This window comes from Pseudophryne corroboree, chromosome 11 (genome assembly GCF_028390025.1).
Source record: "Pseudophryne corroboree isolate aPseCor3 chromosome 11, aPseCor3.hap2, whole genome shotgun sequence".
Classification (NCBI taxonomy): Eukaryota; Metazoa; Chordata; class Amphibia; order Anura; family Myobatrachidae; genus Pseudophryne; species Pseudophryne corroboree.
Genome location: NC_086454.1, coordinates 253,378,012 through 253,401,918, shown reverse-complemented (window position 1 = coordinate 253,401,918; position 23,907 = coordinate 253,378,012).

Genomic DNA, 23,907 nt, shown 5'->3' with positions numbered 1-23,907 from the left:
TTCTTCATACTAGTTTAGCAGTCTGCTGACAGTGTCCACCAGGTCCGTTATTATTATTATACAGTATATTATATATATATATATATATATATATATATATATATATAGCAGTACGGTAGGCCATGGCTGTACCTACCTCTGTGTCGTCAGTGCACTCCTCGTCCATAAGTAATATAATACTATACTATTGTTATGCACACCAGTGTCTGCAGGAAAGTACTGGTGTCAGAACTGTTATGCACTCCAGTGCCTGCAGGAATGTACTGGTGTTTGAACTGTTATGCACACCAGTGCCTGCAGGAATGTACTGGTGTCTGAACGGATAGGTATGCAAAACAAATGGACTCACAGACAGACTGGGGAATATGACATAACGTACACAGAAGGTGATAGGGTAACAAAATACACACAAAGTGAACAGAGAAGCCCAGAGGCTAAGGAACTGGGTATCTCCCTTGTATTAGAAATGCTCAGATGGGAAAAGCAAGATGTTGTGTTTTAATACATAGAGAACCTGAAATGCTGTTGCTAAGGGCAACAGCAAAACCCTAAAGGGTTACCAACGGGTGTGGCAGTAAACTCCTTGGTCAGAGATGGAATGATAGACACAAGGAGAGTCTCCACCATCCTAATTCTCACTTGCAGTGCACAGGCTCAGCTTACTGCCACTAAACTGACCCCTGACACCTAGCACAGTGAGACAGGATTAGACAGGCAAGTCTTAGAATACAGCCGCAAACTTGCTAAGTTCACAGAGTAGTAACAGAACCCCAGCAAGCTAAACGACTGACTCCAGTCTTACTGCTAGGTCTGGATTGGCAGAGTGTAATACCAAATCCCCAGGCCTATTTGCAGTAAGCAACAAACAAATACAAAGCTACACAGTACTGGCTAACTTTCAGGAACTGACTAACCAACAAAGATTCAGCAGCATCTGCTTAACCTGGAAAGAGGCCTTATAAAGCAGGTGCTGTCCACGCCCCACTCAGACCTCACAGACTGTGAGCACAAAAACCAGCACCGGATCCCCTGCCGTGCACAGAGCCTATAACCAATGCACAGCAAAAGACCCGAAGCGGAGTATCAGCTGCGCTCAGGTTACTCCGCTAGCACTTGTCTCCCGGTTGCCATGATGACGTGGCAGCACAGGGCAGGAGACCCTAACAGTACCCCCCCTCTGACGAGGGGTCAAAGAACCCCTACCACCGGGTTTATCGGGGAACTGCGAGAAGAAAGAGCGTATCAGTCTGGGGGCATGAAGATCACAACTGCGCACCCACGACCGCTCCTCCGGGCCATACCCCTTCCAGTGCACCAAAAATGACAGCCGACCCCGAACCACCTTGGAGTCAAGAATCCTTTCAACAACAAACTCCCTCTGGCCACATATCAGAAGAGGGGAAGGTCTTCCACTGGAAGAAGGATTCCTAATCGCCCGTTTTAAAAGGGAACAATGAAATGTTTTATTGATACCCAAAGAACGGGGCAGATCTAACTGAAATGCCACCGGATTGATAACCCTGGTGATCTTATAAGGGCCGATGAACCGGGGGCCTAACTTATGAGATGGCTGTCTCAACTTCAAATTCTTGGTAGACAACCAGACGAAGTCTCCTAATTTGAAGCTGCAGGGTCTTTTCCGCTTATCAAAAACCCTTTTGGTCACTAATGACACAGACACAATGGCTTTCTTCACTTTCCGCCAAATACCTCTAAGGACCGAAACCACAGAGGAACCACCAGGCGTGGAGTCCAGGGGGTCAAAAGAATTGGCCTTAGGATGATGCCCATACACACAAAGGAAGGGAGAGATCCCTGTAGCAGAGTGAGCCGCGTTGTTATAGGCAAACTCCGCCATGGACAGATGAGCAACCCAGTCAGTCTGACACTTGGAGACATAACACCTGAGGAACTGCTCCAAGGACTGGTTCACCCTTTCAGTCTGCCCATTAGACTGCGGATGGTAGCCTGACGACAAGCTGACAGAAATCTGGAGATCGGAACAAAATGCCCTCCAGAATTTGGCCACAAACTGGGATCCGCGGTCAGAGACCACATCAAGTGGCAACCCGTGGAGACGCACAACATGCAGCATAAATAATTCAGACAGGCGTCTGGCCGATGGCAGCCCAACCAGTGGAACGAAGTGCGCCATCTTCGAAAACCTGTCAACGACAACCCAGATGGCTGTCATCCCCGAGGATTTGGACAAGTCCACCACAAAATCCATTGAAATGTGGGTCCATGGCTTAGATGGGATAGAGAGTGGATGTAATGGGCCAACAGGAACCCCTCTAGGAGTCTTATTTCGGGCACAGATGTCACATGCCCGAACCCACTGATCCACATCCTTAGCCACCGAGGGCCACCACACCGCCCTAGATAGCAACTCCCGAGTTCTGGCAATACCCGGGTGACCTGCCGACTTCTTGGCATGGAATTCCAGGAACACTCGCTGTCTTAACCTAGGAGGCACAAACAAAAGACCTACCGGAAGGTCTGGAGGAGCCTGCTCCTGTGCTCTAAGGACTAATGATAAGAGGTCCTGGGTAATGCCCACTTTAATACATGATGGGGAAACAATGGGCAACGGCTCCTCGGTGGTCTCCTGGATTGGAGCAAAACTCCGCGAGAGCGCATCAGCCTTGATGTTTTTTGACCCAGGGCGATATGTTATCAAAAAATTAAAGCGAGCAAAAAACAAAGCCCATCGTGCCTGCCTGGCATTGAGACGCTTCGCTGACTCTAAATATGCCAGATTCTTATGGTCAGTGAGAATTGAGACCACAAACTTAGCCCCCTCAAGCCAGTGTCTCCACTCCTCGAGTGCATCCTTAATAGCCAACAATTCCCGGTTACCCACGTCATAATTCATCTCGGCAGGCGAAAATTTACGGGAAAAGTAAGCACAGGGATGAAGGCGAAAATCAGACACTCCCATCTGAGAAAGCACTGCCCCAATACCCATCTCAGAGGCATCCACCTCCACCACAAAAGGACGCTCTGGATCTGGGTGTCGCAGCACCTTGGCCGAAAAAAATGCCCTTTTGAGACGGGCAAAAGCCGCTTTAGCCTCACAAGACCAGTGAGCAACATCCGCCCCTTTCTTAGTGAGTGCCACCAAGGGCGCCACTATAGATGAAAATCCAGCGATAAATCGTCTATAAAAATTCGCAAAGCCCAGGAAACGCTGAAGCGCCTTCAAACTAGTGGGCTGCACCCAATCCAGGACTGCCTGTACCTTGGAACCCTCCATTTGGAAACCTTCTGGGGAGATAATATATCCTAGAAATGCGATTTGCTGAACTTCAAATTTGCACTTCTCCAGCTTCGCCCCAAGCCAGTGGTCTCTGAGTTTCTGGAGGACTAAGCGTACATGCTTCCGATGTTCCTCCAGGGAATGGGAGAAGATTAGGATGTCATCTAAGTATACAACTAAGAATCTATCCAAATATTCCCTGAGCACATCATTCATGAAATCCTGGAAGACTGCCGGGGCATTACAGAGCCCAAAAGGCATCACCAAATATTCATAATGCCCTGAGTGGGTATTAAAGGCAGTCTTCCATTCATCCCCCTCTCTTATTCGGATTAGATTGTACGCACCGCGTAGGTCAATCTTAGAAAAAATGGTGGCAGTACGAAGCTGGTCAAACAAGACCGAAATGAGAGGCAGTGGGTATGAGTTTTTAATCGTGATACGGTTCAATTCCCTGAAGTCGATGCAGGGTCGCAACGAACCGTCCTTTTTACCCACGAAGAAGAACCCCGACCCAACTGGAGACTGTGAAGGTCTGATAAATCCCTTAGCCAAGTTCTCCTGAATGTACTCTGCCATAGCCTGAGTCTCAGGACGTGACAGGGAGTACAACCTGCTCTTGGGAAGCTTAGCATTTGGCAACAAATCAATGGCACAGTCATAGGGGCGATGGGGAGGTAGTACCTCTGCAACTTTTTTGGAGAACACGTCCGCAAAATCTGCATAACACCCTGGCAATCCTGGCAAACTTAGCTGCGAGAGCCTGACTGGAAGGCTCAAGCAACTCCTGAAACAATCAGTACCCCAACTAAGAATCGCCCCAGAGACCCAGTCAAATTGAGGATTGTGGGCCCTTAACCAGGGTAACCCCAACACCAATGGGGCAAAAGTACAGACAGTCACATAAAAGGACAATTTTTTGCAGAGTGTGTGGCTCCAATAAACAAAGAAATCTGGCTAGTGCAAGAGGTAATTTTACCTTGGGATAATGGTTCCCCGTTTAACCCACAAATCTCAATTTCCGATGCCAAGGGTACTAAGGGAACAGAGTGTTTCAGGGCGAATTGGCGGTCCATAAAAACCCCGTCGGCCCCACTGTCCACAAAGGCCTCAGTCTTGACAGTTTGACCGAGGATCTTCAAGGTCACCGGAATGATAAAAGTCTTCTTGGGAAATTCTGACTTCTGGCCTGACAGGATATTTCCCATCACCCTCAGGCCCTGAAGTTTTCCGGCTTTTCTGGGCATGATACTACCACATGACCTTTATTCCCACAGTACAAACACAACCCCTGCTGTCTCCTCCGCGTCTTCTCACGCGAGGAGAGGCGGGTAGCCCCAATCTGCATAGGCTCCTCGGAAAATTCCTCAGAGTCTGAGGTTCCCTTGGGAAGGAAGGAAATCTCAGTCTCCCTTTCAAGCCTACGCTCTCTCAGCCGTCTATCCACCCGGATGGATAACTGCATGAGCTGATCCAAGCTATCAGGCAAGGGATATTGTACCAGTTGGTCCTTTATCTGGTTAGAAAGACCTCTTCGGTACTGGTGTCTCAGGGCTGGGTCATTCCACTGGGTATCATGGGCCAACCTCCGAAACTCTGTACAGTAAACCTCAACTGGCCTTCGCCCTTGCTTAAGGATCGAAATCTGAGCCTCGGCTGAGGCCGTCTTGTCAGGGTCATCATACAACATGCCCAGTGCCGTAAAAAAAGCATCAACACTTTTAAGCGATGGACAGTCAGGCTGCAACCCATATGCCCAGACCTGTGGGTCTCCTTGTAGCAAGGAAATCACTATGCCCACCCGCTGAATCTCCGACCCAGAAGACTGAGGCCTAAGCCAGAAGTATAGCTTGCAGCTCTCCTTGAAACAAAAGAACTGCGAGCGATCTCCAGAAAAACGATCCGGGAGATTTACTTTCGGCTCCTTAACCCCTGCAGGTGCTGCTGCTGCGGGAGCTCCGCCAGCAGCCTGGGAGGTGTGCATTTTAATGGACAGATCATTAAATTGTCGAGTCAGGACCTGCACCTGATCGACCACCTGTTGCAACGTATTTTGAGGGGTATGCTCCATATTCCCACAAAATTTCAACAGGAGTATTAGGCTGCTGAATATGTTATGCACACCAGTGTCTGCAGGAAAGTACTGGTGTCAGAACTGTTATGCACTCCAGTGCCTGCAGGAATGTACTGGTGTTTGAACTGTTATGCACACCAGTGCCTGCAGGAATGTACTGGTGTCTGAACGGATAGGTATGCAAAACAAATGGACTCACAGACAGACTGGGGAATATGACATAACGTACACAGAAGGTGATAGGGTAACAAAATACACACAAAGTGAACAGAGAAGCCCAGAGGCTAAGGAACTGGGTATCTCCCTTGTATTAGAAATGCTCAGATGGGAAAAGCAAGATGTTGTGTTTTAATACATAGAGAACCCGAAATGCTGTTGCTAAGGGCAACAGCAAAACCCTAAAGGGTTACCAACGGGTGTGGCAGTAAACTCCTTGGTCAGAGATGGAATGATAGACACAAGGAGAGTCTCCACCATCCTAATTCTCACTTGCAGTGCACAGGTTCAGCTTACTGCCACTAAACTGACCCCTGACACCTAGCACAGTGAGACAGGATTAGACAGGCAAGTCTTAGAATACAGCCGCAAACTTGCTAAGTTCACAGAGTAGTAACAGAACCCCAGCAAGCTAAACGACTGACTCCAGTCTTACTGCTAGGTCTGGATTGGCAGAGTGTAATACCAAATCCCCAGGCCTATTTGCAGTAAGCAACAAACAAATACAAAGCTACACAGTACTGGCTAACTTTCAGGAACTGACTAACCAACAAAGATTCAGCAGCATCTGCTTAACCTGGAAAGAGGCCTTATAAAGCAGGTGCTGTCCACGCCCCACTCAGACCTCACAGACTGTGAGCACAAAAACCAGCACCGGATCCCCTGCCGTGCACAGAGCCTATAACCAATGCACAGCAAAAGACCCGAACCGGAGTATCAGCTGCGCTCAGGTTACTCCGCTAGCACTTGTCTCCCGGTTGCCATGACGACGTGGCAGCACAGGGCAGGAGACCCTAACAACTATCCATCCATCTACATTGTATACCTGTGGTGTTTTTTTTTTCTTCATACTAGTTTAGCAGTCTGCTGACAGTGTCCACCAGGTCCGTTATTATTATACAGTATATTATGTATATATATAGCAGTACGGTAGGCCACGGCTGTACCTACCTCTGTATCGTCAGTGAACTTGTCCTCCATAAGTAATATAATACTATACTATCCATCCATCTACATTGTATACCTGTGGTGGCTTTTAGTTGTGCGCATTAAAATATGGAGAACAAAAATGTGGAGGTTAAAAAAATAGGGAAAGATCAAGATCCACTTCCACCTCGTGCTGAAGCTGCTGCCACTAGTCATGGCCGAGACGATGAAATGCCATCAACGTCGTCTGCCAAGGCCGATGCCCAATGTCATAGTACAGAGCATGTAAAATCCAAAACACAAAAGATCAGTAAAATGACCCAAAAATCAAAATTAAAAGCGTCTGAGGAGAAGCGTAAACTTGCCAATATGCCATTTACGACAGGGAATGGCAAGGAACGGCTGAGGACCTGGCCTATGTTCATGGCTAGTGGTTCAGCTTCACATGAGGATGGAAGCACTCATCCTCTCGCTAGAAAAAAGAAAAGACTTAAGCTGGCAAAAGCACAGCAAAGAACTGTGCGTTCTTCGAAATCACAAATCCCCAAGGAGAGTCCAATTGTGTCGGTTGCGATGCCTAACCTTCCCAACACTGGACGGGAAGAGCTTGCGCCTTCCACCATTTGCATGCCCCCTGCAAGTGCTGGAAGGAGCACCCGCAGTCCAGTTCCTGATAGTCAAATTGAAGATGTCAGTGTTGAAGTACACCAGGATGAGGATATGGGTGTTGCTGGCGCTGGGGAGGAAATTGACAAGGAGGATTCTGATGGTGAGGTGGTTTGTTTAAGTCAGGCCCCCGGGGAGACACCTGTTGTCCGTGGGAGGAATATGGCCATTGACATTCCTGGTCAAAATACAAAAAAAATCAGCTCTTCAGTGTGGAATTATTTCAACAGAAATGCGGACAACTGGTGTCAAGCCGTGTGTTGCCTTTGTCAAGCTGTAATAAGTAGGGGTAAGAACGTTAACCACCTCGGAACATCCTCCCTTATACGTCACCTGCAGCGCATTCATAATAAGTCAGTGACAAGTTCAAAAACTTTGGGCGACAGCGGAAGCAGTCCACTGACCAGTAAATCCCTTCCTCTTGTAACCAAGCTCCCGCAAACCACACCACCAACTCCCTCAGTGTCAATTTCCTCCTTACCCAGGAAAGCCAATAGTCCTGCAGGCCATGTCACTGGCAAGTCTGACGAGTCCTCTCCTGCCTGGGATTCCTCCGATGCATCCTTGAGTGTAACGCCTACTGCTGCTGGCGCTGCTGTTGTTGCTGCTGGGAGTCGATCGTCATCCCAGAGGGGAAGTCGGAAGACCACTTGTACTACTTCCAGTAAGCAATTGACTGTCCAACAGTCCTTTGCGAGGAAGATGAAATATCACAGCAGTCATCCTGTTGCAAAGAGGATAACTCAGGCCTTGACAACTATGTTGGTGTTAGACGTGCGTCCAGTATCCGCCGTTAGTTCATGGGGAACTAGAGAATTGCTTGAGGTAGTGTGCCCCCGTTACCAAATACCATCTAGGTTCCACTTCTCTAGGCAGGCGATACCGAGAATGTACACGGACGTCAGAAAAAGAGTCACCCGTGTCCTAAAAAATGCAGTTGTACCCAATGTCCACTTAACCACGGACATGTGGACAAGTGGAGCAGGGCAGACTCAGGACTATATGACTGTGACAGCCCACTGGGTAGATGTATTGCCTCCCGCTGCAAGAACAGCAGCGGCGGCACCAGTAGCAGCATCTCGCAAATGCCAACTCGTTCCTAGGCAGGCTACGCTTTGTATCACCGCTTTCCAGAATACGCACACAGCTGAAAACCTCTTACGGCAACTGAGGAAGATCATCGCAGAATGGCTTACCACAATTGGAATCTCCTGGGGATTTGTGGCATCAGACAACGCCAGCAATATTGTGTGTGCATTACATCTGGGCAAATTCCAGCACGTCCCATGTTTTGCACATACCTTGAATTTGGTGGTGCAGAATTATTTAAAAAACGACAGGGGCGTGCAAGAGATGCTGTCGGTGGCCAGAAGAATTGCGGGCCACTTTCGGCGTACAGGCACTGCGTACAGAAGACTGGAGCACCACCAAAAATACCTGAACCTGCCCTGCCATCATCTGAAGCAAGAGGTGGTAACGAGGTGGAATTCAACCCTCTATATGCTTCAGAGGATGGAGGAGCAGCAAAAGGCCATTCAAGCCTATACATCTGGCCACGATATAGGCAAAGGAGGTGGAATGCACCTGTCTCAAGCGCAGTGGAGAATGATTTCAACGTTGTGCAAGGTTCTGCAACCTTTTGAACTTGCCACACGTGAAGTCAGTTCAGACACTGCCAGCCTGAGTCAGGTCATTCCCCTCATCAGGCTTTTGCAGAAGAAGCTGGAGGCATTGAAGGAGGAGCTAAAACAGAGCGATTCCGCTAGGCATGTGGGACTTGTGGATGGAGCCCTTCATTCGCTTAACCAGGATTCACGGGTGGTCAGTCTGTTGAAATCAAAGCACTACATTTTGGCCACCGTGCTCGATCCTAGATTTAAAACCTACGCTGTATCTCTCTTTCTGGCAGACACAAGTCTGCAGAGGTTCAAAGACCTGCTGGTGAGAAAATTGTCAAGTAAAGCGGAACGTGACCCATCAACATCTCCTCCTTCACATTCTCCCGCAACTGGGGGTGCGAGGAAAAGGCTACGAATTCCGAGCCCACCCGCTGGCGGTGATGCAGGGCAGTCTGGAGCGAGTGCTGACATCTGGTCCGGACTGAAGGACCTGCCAACGATTACTGACATGTCGTCTACTGTCACTGCATATGATTCTGTCACCATTGAAAGAATGGTGGAGGATTATATGAGTGACCGCATCCAAGTAGGCACCTCAGACGGAGGTGCTGGCAGGAAAAACAGGCAATTTGGAGGCCCTTGCAGAAACTGGCTTTATTCTACCTAAGTTGCCCTCCCTCCAGTGTGTACTCCGAAAGAGTGTTTAGTGCCGCCGCTCACCTTGTCAGCAATCGGTGTACGAGGTTACTTCCAGAAAATGTGGAGAAGATGATGTTCATTAAAATGAATTATAATCAATTCCTCCGTGGAGACATTCACCAGCAGCAATTGCCTCCAGAAAGTACACGGGGACCTGAGATGGTGGATTCCAGTGGGGACGAATTAATAATCTGTGAGGAGGGGGATGTACACAGTGAAAGGGGTGATGAATCGGACGATGATGATGAGGTGGACATCTTGCCTCTGTAGAGCCAGTTTGTGCAAGGAGAGATTGATTGCTTCTTTTTTGGTGGGGGCCCAAACCAACCAGTCATTTCAGTCACAGTCGTGTGGCAGACCCTGTCGCTGAAATGATGGGTTCGTTAAAGTGTGCATGTCCTGTTTATACAAAATAAGGGTGGGTGGGAGGGCCCAAGGACAATTCCATCTTGCACCTCTTTTTTCTTTCATTTTTCTTTGCGTCATGTGCTGTTTGGGGAGTATTTTTTTGAAGGGCCATCCAGCGTGACACTGCAGTGCCACTCCTAGATGGGCCAGGTGTTTGTGTCGGCCACTTGGGTCGCTTATCTTAGTCACACAGCTACCTCATTGCGCCTCTTTTTTTCTTTGCGTCATGTGCTGTTTGGGGAGTATTTTTTTGAAGGGCCATCCTGCGTGACACTGCAGTGCCACTCCTAGATGGGCCAGGTGTTTGTGTCAGCCACTTGGGTCGCTTATCTTAGTCACACAGCTACCTCATTGTGCCTCTTTTTTTCTTTGCGTCATGTGCTGTTTGGGGAGTATTTTTTTGAAGGGCCATCCTGCGTGACACTGCAGTGCCACTCCTAGATGGGCCAGGTGTTTGTGCCGGCCACTTGGGTCGCTTATCTTAGTCACACAGCTACCTCATTGCGCCTCTTTTTTTCTTTGCGTCATGTGCTGTTTGGGGAGTATTTTTTTGAAGGGCCATCCTGCGTGACACTGCAGTGCCACTCCTAGATGGGCCAGGTGTTTGTGTTGGCCACTTGTGTCGCTTAGCTTAGTCACACAGCGACCTTGGTGCGCCTCTTTTTTTCTTTGCATCATGTGCTGTTTGGGGACAATTTTTTTGAAGTGCCATCCTGCCTGACACTGCAGTGCCACTCCTAGATGGGCCAGGTGTTTGTGTCGGCCACTTGGGTCGCTTAGCTTAGCTATCCAGCGACCTCGGTGCAAATTTTAGGACTAAAAATAATATTGTGAGGTGTTCAGAATAGACTGAAAATGAGTGGAAATTATGGTTATTGAGGATAATAATACTTTGGGATCAAAATGACCCCAAAATTCTATGATTTAAGCTGTTTTTGAGGGTTTTTTGAAAAAAACACCCGAATCCAAAACACACCCGAATCCGACAAAAAAATTTCGGTGAGGTTTTGCCAAAATGCGTCCGAATCCAAAACACGGCCGCGGAACCGAACCCAAAACCAAAACCCGAAAAATTTCCGGTGCACATCACTAATATATATATATATATATATATATATATATACACACACTATTCCCTAAGATTGGATTTTAAGTTTGTTTGGATTATTGTTCATGATTTTGTATTTTGCCCACTGAAATCTACAGCAGCCTCTGATTCATCCCTTTTTCCAGATATTGGTTATTCTACGTTATTGGACTTCTGTCACATGTTTTGGTATTTCCTGAAGGACAGCTGCTCATTTTGGAATCCTGTAGGTCTTGGTGAGCCCTTTAGGAGGTAACAACCTTTAGTTGATTTGAACATGGCCATTGCCCATGATCTGGAGTTGAATGGGAGCATGGCCCATGTGATGGCTGCTATGGCTGTTTAGTTGTTTCCCCCTTTAGCTATTTGGGAATGTCTGAGCTGCTATTGACCATTCCATACTGTAGTTTTGGTTATAGCATGACAAGAACAGGCAATTGTTACATCCCAGTGATCCCATGTTTAATGCAGAAGTGTGTGCCAAATTACAAATAATAGATGATGATAATGGCATCACAATTAATTTATCCCTTCAACTATCCTAAGATACAGTAAAATAAACAAGTAACTAATGTAAAAACTGACATGAAGACAAGGGCGAAAGTACAGTATGATTTGACTTGAGGTGGTTCCAGTGGAAGTCTGAGAAGTCTATTTAACAATCACAGCAGTCACCATGACTAAATACGTTCTGTTATATGCATCAGGAATTTGTATACGTGAATCACTCTGATAAAAGTCAACAATTAATATTTGTCAATGAGGTAACAACTCCAGACCATAAATCAGCTGAGGTTCTTCCAGGTGTGTGACGAGCCTGAAAGATAACATTTACAATGCATTGCTAATATACAATATAAAAGAACAATGTATAAAAAGGGACCCATACTGTCAATCACTATATCACTGGGTCATGTATCTAATATAAGACTATACAGATTAACTAAATATACAGTAAGGCTATATAAACTGATAGATCATCCATGAATGCCCCCCCCCGCCAAACATAAATAAATAAATAAGCCAAATAATCTGACCATATAGATGGTTTCTATCTTTAATATAATCTTGAATGATGTCACATCTCGGTCATGCATGTGGGATCCAGCTGCTGCAATCAATAGTTGGGACAACGGGCCTAATTCAGACCTGTTCGCTATTGTGCAAAATCGCACAGTGGATGATTGGCAAATGAATGCGCATGCATATGCACCACAACGCACACGCGCGAGGCCAAACAACGGCAGAATGGTGCAAAAATTTAGATCACTAGTCATACGCAAGGTGAATGACAGGAAGCCGACGTTTGTGGTAACTGTCCGTTTTCTGTGAGTGTCAGGAAAAAACCGCAGGCGCTCCCAAGCGTTTTCAGGGTGGATGTGTGACGTCAACTCTGGCCCCGATCAGCCTGTTTGTATCGCGCTGTAGGAGTAAGTTCTGGGCTACACACAGAACAGAATGGAAAAATCATTCGATGGTGAGTGAGCTGCGAACGGATTTGCAGATAACCGCAGTCTGGTGACAATTTCACATCGAGTACGCACTACGCAGGCATTTGCACACTTGCAAGGGGCGGGTTTTCATTCTTTATGCGTGGCAGCTATCTAATCGCAGACCTCTGCAAAAACGCAGAGGAGCAATCAGGTCTGAATTAGGCCCATCATACCGTACATGAGGTTTATTCATACTTGCCTACTCTCCCGGAATGGCCGGGAGGCTCCCGAAAATCGGATGACCCTCCCGGCCCCCCGGAAGAGCAGGCAGGTCTCCCAATTTCAGGGGTCCTCTCTGCCCGGCCGCCCACTTAGCGAGTAAAGTGGGCGGTCCGGGCAGGAGATGACGCGATTCTTGTTGAATCGCGTCATCATAGCCACGCCTCCTGCTGTATAATGCCGGTAATAGCGGCATTACACAGCGGGGGGCGTGGCTTACATGACACGATTCCACAGCCATGCCCCCATCCCGCCTCCGCCACGCCCCGTCTCACCTCTGGTCCGCCCCCCTCTGGACGTAACCTCACTGCCCGCCCCCCTGCTGAGCCGACCTGGCTGCTCTCTCCCGGAGAGAGCAGCCTAGAAGACGGCAAGTATGGGTTTATTACTGCCCACAATAAATAGGCTGCAAAGAAACAGCAGGCTTTTCAGGATGCAAACATGATGGGTGGAGTCAGAAAAAGATTACTAGAGGAAGCCAGTATGACATAGAATGCTCAGGTGCTGAGGTGTGATCTGCAATCTGTAATGCAAGCAAATGGCTTTACAACAACAGGGATGATAAAAGTGCTATACATGCCTTGCTGTTTAGCACCTGCATAATGCACCTACTGCAACTGATAGCAGGTAGTGATTGAAAAAAGTAGGGGGCTAGGTTCTGAGCACCTAGAAATCCCTGTTAAGTGCACAGCTAAAAGTATTATATAATTTAGAGTAGTCACATACAGCACTATAGTGTATAAATGGGGAAACTCATTAAAGTTTTATTGCTTTGAAAGTGTTGAACATTGGTGGTCATTCCGAGTTGATCGCACGTAGCAAGTTTTTGCTGCTCGTGCGATCAACTTGACGCCGCCTATGGGGAAGTGTATTTTAGCATAGCAGGGCTGCGATCACTTGTGCAGCTCTGCTATACTAAAAAAGTTTTGTGTAGAACGTGACCAGCAATGCACCTACTTACCCAGTGCGAAGGATCCAGCGATGAAGGTCCTGGCTGTGACGTCAGACATCCGCCCTCCAAACGCCTGGACACACCTGCGCTCGCCTTACCATGCCAGGGAAACGGTGAGTAGACGCCCCAATCCTCCTTCCCGCTGTCAATCTTCTTGCGATCGGGCCTGCGATCGCTTTCTTCGGTCCTGGCATCATTGCCCGGTGACTGCCGTCGCTGGGCAACGACGTGCGTGCGCAATGTGGGCACCGCGCAGCCGCAGTTCCGACCCATTCGTACCGCAGCAAAGAACCGCTGCGTGCGAACGTATCGGAATGACCCCCATTATTCGGACGTCTGCCGTAGAGGAATTCTTCCGCTGCTGTTGCCATTTTTCGTTATGATGATGATATTGGAGTGCAATATAGTTTACATCAGTGGTTCGCAAACTCGGTCCTCAGGACCCAAACTGTTCACGTGTATCACCAACTGTCACATATTAAAAATCCACAGTTGACCTTGAAAACATAAACTGTTAGTGGTCCTTGAGGACTGAGATTGGGAACCACTGGTATACATAATTAGCATTACTTTTGTTTCTGGCACTTAATATTTTGTTTACAAATGAATATAATATTGTATAAGTTCTGAAATCATAGAGAGTGATTTACAAATCTTATGATAAAATATAATTTCATTGCATTGCCAGGGCATTTGGATTCTTATTTTGAATCCATTGTACTATGTTGGATCAGGCTAAAATATGCCTTAAGTTTTTTTATGGTTAGACTTTTTATTTTATAAAAAGAGGGGAACTATTTATTTACATAGCAGTATGACAACAATTTTTATTGTATTAATCTTAATAATTTTACTAGGGCCACTACCTTATTTTTAGTTAAGTCAGTACGTTATTAATTTTTTTTTTAAGCGATTGTTATTCATATTGAGCGGGTTCGGCTCTCAGAGAACTGAACCCTACCGAACTTCATGCCCCGAGCCCGGCTTGAGTTTTCCCGCCTGACTCAGAAACCAGAATGAGGCAAAACGTCATCATCCCGCTGTCGGATACTCGTGGGGTTTGGATTCCATATAAGTCACCGCCCGTCACCACCATTTTCACTCCGGCATTGGAGAGTGTAGAAAGAGGACGTGTCTCCGTCCTCAGTGTCCTGGATCAGTTCAGTGTTAGTGTCTTGTGCTGCATCAGTCCAGTCACAGTGGTTGTGTCCTCTGCTGCCATATGTCCAATGCTCCTGAACCTGCCCTGCCATCACCTAAAGCAAGAGGTGGTAACGAGGTGGAATACAACACTCTATATGCTCCAGAGGATGAAGGAGCAGCAAAAGGCCATTCAAGCCTATACATCCACCTACGATATAGGCAAAGGAGGCGGAATGCACCTGACTCAGTGGAGAATGATTTTTGTCTTATGCAGGGTTCTCCAAACCTTCGAACTTGTCTCACGTGAAGTCAGTTCAGACACTGCCAGCTTGTCAGGTCATTCCCCTCATCAGGCTCTTGCAGAAGCAGCTGGAGAAATTGAAGGAGGAGCTAAGATGGAGCGATTCACCTAAGTATGTGGGACTTGTGGATGGAGCTCTTCATTCACTTTGCCTGGATTCAAGGGTGGTCAATCTATTCAAATCAGAGCACTTCATTTTGGCCACCGTGCTCGACCCTAGGTTTAAAGCCTACATTGTATCTCTCTTTCTGGCAGACACAAGTCTTCAGAGGTTCAAAGACCTACTGGTGAGACAATTGTCAACTCAAGCGGAACGTGGCCCATCAACAGCTCCTCCTTCATTTACTCCCACAGCTGAAGCTGCGAGTAAAAGGATAAAATTTCCGAGCCCACTTGCTGGCGGTGATGCAGGGCAGTCAGGAGCGCTGACATCTGGTATGGACTGAAGGAGCTGCCAACGATTACTGACATGTGTACTGTCACTGCATATAATGCTGTCACCATTGAAAGAATAGTGGAGGATTATATGGGTGACAGCATCTAAGTAGGCACGTCAGACAGTCCGTATGTATACTGGCAGGAAAAAAAGGCAATTTGGAGGCCCTTGCACAAACTGGCTTTATTTTGCCTAAGTTGCCCCCCTCCAGTGTGTACTCCGAAAGAATGTTTAGTGCAGCCGCTCACCTTGAAAGCGATCGTTGTAGGAGGTAACTTCCACAAAATGTGGAGAAGATGATGTTCATCAAAATTAATTATAAATTCTTCCGGAAGACCTTTACCAGCAATTGCCTACAGAAAGTACACAGAGACCTATGATGGTGGATTCCAGTGGGGATAAATTAATACTCTGTGAGGAGGAGGCTATACACACTGAAAGGGGTGAGGAATCGGAGGATGAGGATGGGGTCGACATCTTGCCTCTGTAGAGCCAGTTTGTGCAAGGAGAGATTGATTGCTTCTTTTTTGGTGGGGGCCCAAACAAACCAGTCATTTCAGCCACAGTCGTGTGGCAGACCCTGTCACTGAAATGATTGGTTTGTTAAAGTGTGCATGTCCTGTTTATACAACATAAGGGTGGGTGGGAGGGCCCAAGGACAATTCCATCTTGCACCTCTTTTTCTTCTTTGGATCATGTACTGTTTGGGGACTAGTTTTTTTAAAATGCCATCCTGTCTGACACCATCGTACAACAACAGGGGTACTGACGTATAAGTCCAGGGGTACTGTCTTGTGCTACATCAGTCCAGTGGTGGTGTCTTGTGCTGCCATAAGTCCAGTGGTGGTGTCCTGTGTTGTATATTATTTACTCCAAATAATAGAGTTATATACATTATTTTTTACAGGTTTTTTTTCTCAATTATGTTTTTTAGCCAAGACGATAGACCATATTGCTGTGATTTCATCTATCTCACATGACACAACCATGTCTATAGTATTACACTTTTTATTCAATTTTTGCACTTTCAGCCTACTACACCTGATGAGTTGTAGTCTGAATATGTGGAAAAAATTGAGTGGAGCCTAGAAGCAAATTATGGACTCTATGGGCCTAATTCAGACCTGATCGCTAACAAGCGATTTTTGCACAGGCTGCAATCAGATAGTGCATTTTAGCCTTGCAAGTGTGCAAATGAATGTGTAGCAGAGCTGTACAAACAGATTTTGTGCAATCGCTGAGTAGCCCAGGACTTACTCAGCTGCTGCAAACACTTCAGCCTGTCCGGGACCGGAATTGATGTCAGGAAACCTCCCTGCAAACGCTTGAACCTGCCTGCTTTTTTCCAAACACTCCCATAAAACGGTCAGTTGCCACCCACAAGTGGCTCTTCCTTTCAATCCCCTTGCAAACGCCCATGCGAATGGATCCTTTGCACAAACCCATCGCTGAGCGGTGAATCACTTTGTACCTGTGCGACGCCCCTGTGCACTGCAGTGCATACGCATGTGTAGTTTAGACCTGATCATCCCGCTGTACGAAAACGCAGCCTAGCGATCAGTTCTGAATAACCCCCTATGTACTGTACTAAGCATTGGAAAGTGATAAAGTGGAGAGATATAAAGTACCAATCAGTCAGCTGCTTACTGCCATGCTGGTTGGTTAGTAGTACTTTATCTCTCTCCAATGCTTAGTACATAGATCCCTTTGTTTAATTTTTTTTTTTTTTGGGGGGGGGGGGTGATTATCTTGTGTGTTCTGCTCTATTGCATAAAAAGGTTTATAATTCGTGCTTTTCAGTTTATGGATCAAAGTCTACTGAAGGGTCTTCCATCTTTTTCTGGCAACCCAGATGTAGGCTATAAAGTTTGATGCTTGTTATAGATTGTATTCTGCGTTATTTTATTTATTTGATGGTATACTATTTATTTGATGGTATACTAATGGAATGTTTTGAAAAAAATACTTTAAAAAATATATATTTTTTTTTTACTAAAATCATTTTGGATAGGGTTAAATTCATGTTCTTCATCTAATTCACTCATAAAAAAAAAGACAATTTTAGAGTGTTTTTTTTGGGGGGGGAAATCGTTAGTTAAGTGGTTAAAGAAGCATAACATTTTGTGAAACCTCAGCAAAGTGATACAATGTGTTTCCATGAAGTGGCATGACGCATTACCATAGTAACATGCTGTGTGTCATGTTACTGTGTGCTACATTTGTCAACTACATCCATGCGCTGCACATTGGGGGTCATTCCGAGTTGTTCGCTCGTTATTTTTTTTTCGCAACGGAGCGATTAGTCACTAATGCGCATGCGCAATGTCCGCAGTGCGACTGCGCCAAGTAAATTTGCTATGCAGTTAGGTTTTTTACTCACGGCATTACGAGGTTTTTTCTTCGTTCTGGTGATCGTAATGTGATTGACAGGAAGTGGGTGTTTCTGGGCGGAAACTGGCCGTTTTATGGGTGTGTGTAAAAAAACGCTACCGTTTCTGGGAAAAACGCGGGAGTGGCTGGAGAAACGGAGGAGTGTCTGGGCGAACGCTGGGTGTGTTTGTGACGTCAAACCAGGAACGAAACTGACTGAACTGATCGCAGATGCCGAGTAAGTCTGGAGCTACTCAGAAACTGCTAAGAAGTGTCTATTCGCAATTCTGCTAATCTTTCGTTCGCAATTTTGATAAGCTAAGATTCACTCCCAGTAGGTGGCGGCCTAGCGTGTAAAAGCTGCTAAAAGCAGCTAGCGAGCGAACAACTCGGAATGAGGGCCATTGTACAGTATATAAGCAATTAATTACAAAAACATATATATTGATCTTTCTGTTATTATTATTTAGCAGCATCTCTGTTTCTCATGTAACCATCTTTAGATGTATACAGGTAATTTTCTATTATTCATTTATTTGTTTGTTTGACTGTCTCAACATCATCAAAGAAATATGCCAACACCAGGGCCGGACTTCCCACCAGGCACTTCTGGCATACGCCAGAAGGGCCGATGGGCCAGTCCGATCCCACAGAGAGCCAGGAAAGCGCGCACACGCGTATTCACAAATGCCCGTGCCGATTCGTAGCCCCAGTCTGTCCCTGGCCAACACTCAGTTTTACTTATGTAATTCATGGTTCCAGCTGCGTGGCAACTTTAATGCCATATAGGAACAGAAAGTAGGAAGACAATTATTGTTAGCACTTCTCACCACCAATGCTTTCATTTTCAAATACGCAGATCTTCATTGATGCTGATATACTATGTAGACAAAAGGGATTAGACACTGACAGCAAAGAGATCAACAAGATTTTATTGATGTAGGTCCACCATGTGCAGTGATTACTGCAGACACCCTGCTTGACAAACTGTCCACAAGTTCCTGGAACAGCAGGCAGTATGTTTTGCAAATCTGCTTTAAGTACAGTGCCCAACTGCAACACTGAAGTTGGTCGAGTTGGTCTAGAATGCACCTGTAACTCCAATTTGTCCCAGAGGTTCTCAATGGGGCCAGTCCATCTGGGTTGCCGAATTTTCTGTATACCAGTCCACCATCACCCTGGAAACATGAGATTGCACAGTTTACAGTGAACCCCTTTTCAAACTTGATTAGCTCCTTCCAGCAAGCCATTTTGTTAGCAAATGATCTGATCAATGCCCCTCTACCTGTTTTTTACCTTAACGAACAAGTTCTGCTGCAGGAGCACACCACTTGGCTTGCGGGGGCAGGGTGTCATCACTTTTGTCTACATAGTGTAAATGCCAACAATAACGGCCTTTCTGTTTTACATCATTCTAGCTGATGCACCCACATTCTTCTCCTTTGTATCTGTCTATTCTTACTTTTGATGATGAGATGCTGATGCAAGCAAATAGCCTTGATTCAAATTCTTAAAAAGTAATTACATTTATTAATAAATCAGATCACCTTTACAGAAAGGGCAGTCCTCTCTGGGCTTTACAAGATAATGAAATGCCCCATACAATGGGTTACAACTGAATATATTTCTGATACATTTCGATCTTCATGCCTACTATGACAACATCTTAATTTTTGATAACATGGTCATATTTAGACTTTTGGCAAGAACAAACAAGAAATATTCATAAACACCTTACTATGACGAGGTTGCCTCTTGCTCTCAAAATCTGTGTCCTTGGTGATAATAAAATATACAATGGATGTCATATTTCTCATTGTTCATAATGTGTGGCGGTTACCATATTTGGAATTAAAACTTGGTCTCTGAGCGCATCGAATATACTGCGTACGTGCTATGAGAACCAACTAACTAACTAACTTGTTTTGTACTGAAATGTAGGCCAAAGGTAATTTAGTCTGTATAAAGTTCATACATATTACTGCATGGTTATATATATTGAATATAGAATTGGTGAATATGCTTTTAGGCTTTAATGATGAATATGAAATCACCTTTATATTGTGATGCCTCAGAATCATCTCTGTGATATGATGCGTGTATCATGAATATAGAATGTTTAGCATTATATATTTGGTCTTGCTATCATTTAGCAAGTGCTTTCTGTTATGGTATTCGACAGTATCGATAATCTATAAGATTGAACAATAAGAATGAATGTGAGTTTTTGTTGCATGAAACCACATTTTTGTGTCTAATCTATCATCAAGATTTCTTTTTCCCTTTAATTTATATAAAATTTCACAAAACTCTTGAAAGAAAAGTGTACAATGAGTTTGTATTTATTATTACTTGCATTATAATCTAGTGTAATGAACAATGTGAATTAGATAAAATAAGTCTATGCTAATGCTCAAATCACAGCCTTTGTCTTAAAACGCTACCTTGAAGAAAAATAATTACAACTTTATGGAATGACCTGTAAAGAATGAGCATTATAAATGTACATTTTAAGAGAATCTGTTGTTTGTAAATAATGTATTGTATGTATGTTATTTTATGTCCAATGGAAGCATTACAAATGTACAAATTTCATTAATATGACCATCGCTTTGTACTTCTTTGAAACATGCTGATGATCTTATTGTAATTTTTGCCAACTGGTAAAAATGAACAGGCTCTCCAAGAAGCTGTCTGTTAAGTCTCATATGACCGTTTTTTAAAACTTCCTTTCATACTTATACAGATTTATTTTCAAAGCATTGGGTTGTAAAACTGGGTACTTCTGGTCAAGTTTATTCCCAATATTAAAAGGGCAATGCTTTTACTAGTCGTGTCTTGCTACTAAAACATTGCCCTTTTAAATATTGGGCATACTGTAAATGCAATCAGAAGCTTCATAAATGGTTTGGTCATAATTCCTCTTCTGTCTTTTTGGCCAGAATCTCCATTAATGTCCTCCCAGGACATTACAGAAAACTCAGTGAATGCAGCACTAGAGTGGTGAATTGGGGGACAATGTGCTCTGTCTCAAATATTTCCCATTTAGGTACCCAACCTCTAGGTGTACCATCCAATGTTGGTGCTGTGTCATGTATATAAGTATTTATTTGTAGAAAAAAATATGCTTATTTATTATTTGTTTTGTATGTGTATACATATATTGTAATGCCTCCAATGTTCTTTGCAGATTCATGGACAATGACAATGAGGTGCTGGGTGAGGTAATATCTATTGTACAGTTGGCTGTGGGGGGATTTGATGGTGTTCATGGCAACCCAAGAGGATCTTTAAATAGCACTAAGACAAGGGGAGTGTCAGTTGGTCTGAGGTAACTGACTGAAGATAGAGAGTCTGGCTGGCTCCCATATTTCTGTTGAGAAGATCAGAAGGTACTGTAGGCAGTGAAGCAACAACACTGTCAGGGTTCCTATCGGTGAAGTGCAGCACTGGGACAAAGAGTCTAACAGCTCATCAATAAGGACTCTAGAAAGGCAGCTGTCCAGGGTCCTGATATAGGACAGTTACAGGAGAAGTTGGTGAATGCAGACAACAGCTCTCCACACTGCAGATAAGCGCATAGAAAGTTCTTCATACTTTGCAAGAGAAGTATAATCAGTCAGCGAAGTCCCTGGTGAACTATAAAATTATTAAGAGTGTAAGAAACTTGGAGGAAATAGAATTAAATGGGGAAACGATTCTGATATTCCAATATCTTAACTGGAGTTCATGGCAACATTGCATCAAAGAAAAATCTAATGTTCCCTCACAGATGAGTTTAAGTGGAGAAATATCAAATTTTACTGGTGCTTTCCTGCTAAGTATTTAGACCTCCCATAATGGGAAACAAAAATGATATGGGATGTCTCTCAATCCCCACTTTACGTAAACCTTCCATGATCTTAACTATTCCATTACCCTTACCCAGCTCATCTTATCACATGAAGCCTATGTCATTACAGCTCTCCACCTGCAGCTGCAGCCACAACTACAGAGGTTAAAAGAAAGTGGTTGCTATTCTATTCTGTAAGCAATTAAGTTTCCTTGATGTGTAAGCTCTGATTACCACTGTTTTTTAGTGAAAGTTACTACTGCACAACATTGGTCCCATTTTACAAATGTATATGCTCCCACATTTATAGTAAGTAAGCAGCTTTCCTAGATAATTCTCTCATTCACATTGAACATAAATCTGAGTGGATTGCAGTTTTAGAGACTGATTTGAGCTGGGATGTAGAACCCTAATTTTAAACAACATCAAGGGCTCCTAGGTCTACTCATAAGAAGGATCAGTGGCTAACAGTGCTCTCTGTGGCTACCAATTGATAGATACTTGGAGACTCATTCAAATAGTAGAGTTTCTGCTTTCAACTCATCACCACCATCCCAATGTACACACACAAGACGTATTCCCATATTGATTATTTCCTTTGAGTCATTTAAATCTGTATCTTTTGGTTGATTACACTACTAGTCAAATCCTGATCCAGATAATCCCCTATCTTGCTCCACATTCTTATGTCAGATTCCTCAGCTAGACACTGGTAGTGAAAGCTTAATGAGCAACTACTACGCATATTGAAAATTTTAGTTTAAGGAGGTGATCGTGGATTATTTCTCCCTAAATTTTAATGTCTGGGAGAAGCATTGATGTGTGATTTGGGAAATGTATATTCAATTGGGATCCTTTGTCAGAAAGCAAAAAAGGGAATCTAGAGATGCTCAATCATCAGCTATTTCATTTACAAACAAACGTGATTTGTAGTATTACTACTGTTTGTAATTTCCCATTCATTTCTGTCAGGGGACTATAACGTGGTGTAGCTGGGATCAAATCAGTGGAGACCAACACACAACTTGGTGCAATTAACACACCAGTTGCTTTCCCCAAATGGGTGGTCAATAAGACTAATACAACAAGCATTAGAAGGAGTTACATTATTAGTAGGAGTAGTCAAAGTAGCAGCAGATAGAGTATGGCATCACACCAGTAAACAGAGCATTGCTGTTTATGTGTGTTAGAGTACACACATTGTTTATGTGAGCAGTTCGACTTAATCCAGCACCTAGGAGATCCAGAATTAGCACTGAACTGATTGCATAAAGCCAACATCAGATAGATCATTCTAACTTGATTTTATTCACTGACAGTCTTCCAATGGTTCTGAAGTCTCTCTAAAAGTATATATTTAAAATAAAATAAAAATCACATTGTCTCTGCCTACTTGTATGCAATATGTTAAGGTGTCCAACCCATTAAGGTTGTTATGCCATTACCCACAAGAAGAGGTCCCTCCCAATACCTCTTTTTGGGAGCAGAAAAGGTTTAAAATACAAAATCTAGCAACAACAATTCAACAAATGTTTTATTTGAATTTAAGAAAAAAATACCCCCATGGATTTGCAATGCAAACTGGACGGCAAGAAAAAAAACAAGGTAATTTACTATTTTACTTGAGAGCATCCCAGTGATTGAAATACAATATAGATGGTATGCTAATGACCACCATTCAATACAGACAGTATTCCGGTGTAACCCATACAGTACAAAAGCATCCTAATGATGTCATACAATATAAAGAGTGTTTGGTGATTACAATACAATACAGAGAGCATCTTAGAGATGGTTATACAAGGCAGAAAGCATCCTGGTGATTTCAATAGCAATATATAGAGTATAATAATGACTGCAATATAATAAAGAAAGTATTATAGTGTACTCCATACATTTCTAAAGGATCCTAGTGGCCATCATAAAAAAGAGATTATATACTGTAGAGAACAATTTAGTAACTAACCATTGCATAGACTCCATGATTTTTCTGCAGTGTAGGGTGTTAATGTCTGATGATAACACTGATAATCAGACAGTAACTTCTAATGGGGTACATAGCTTAGAAGAGGGGACACTCCTCTTTGAATGAGAGTGCCATTGCCTTCATAGGCACTGGGGTTTTAAACTTCATACATGACTTTCCATCCTTTTATTAACAAAAATGGAAATCATGCTGCAGGCTAGCTCCATGTTCCCACTAGTC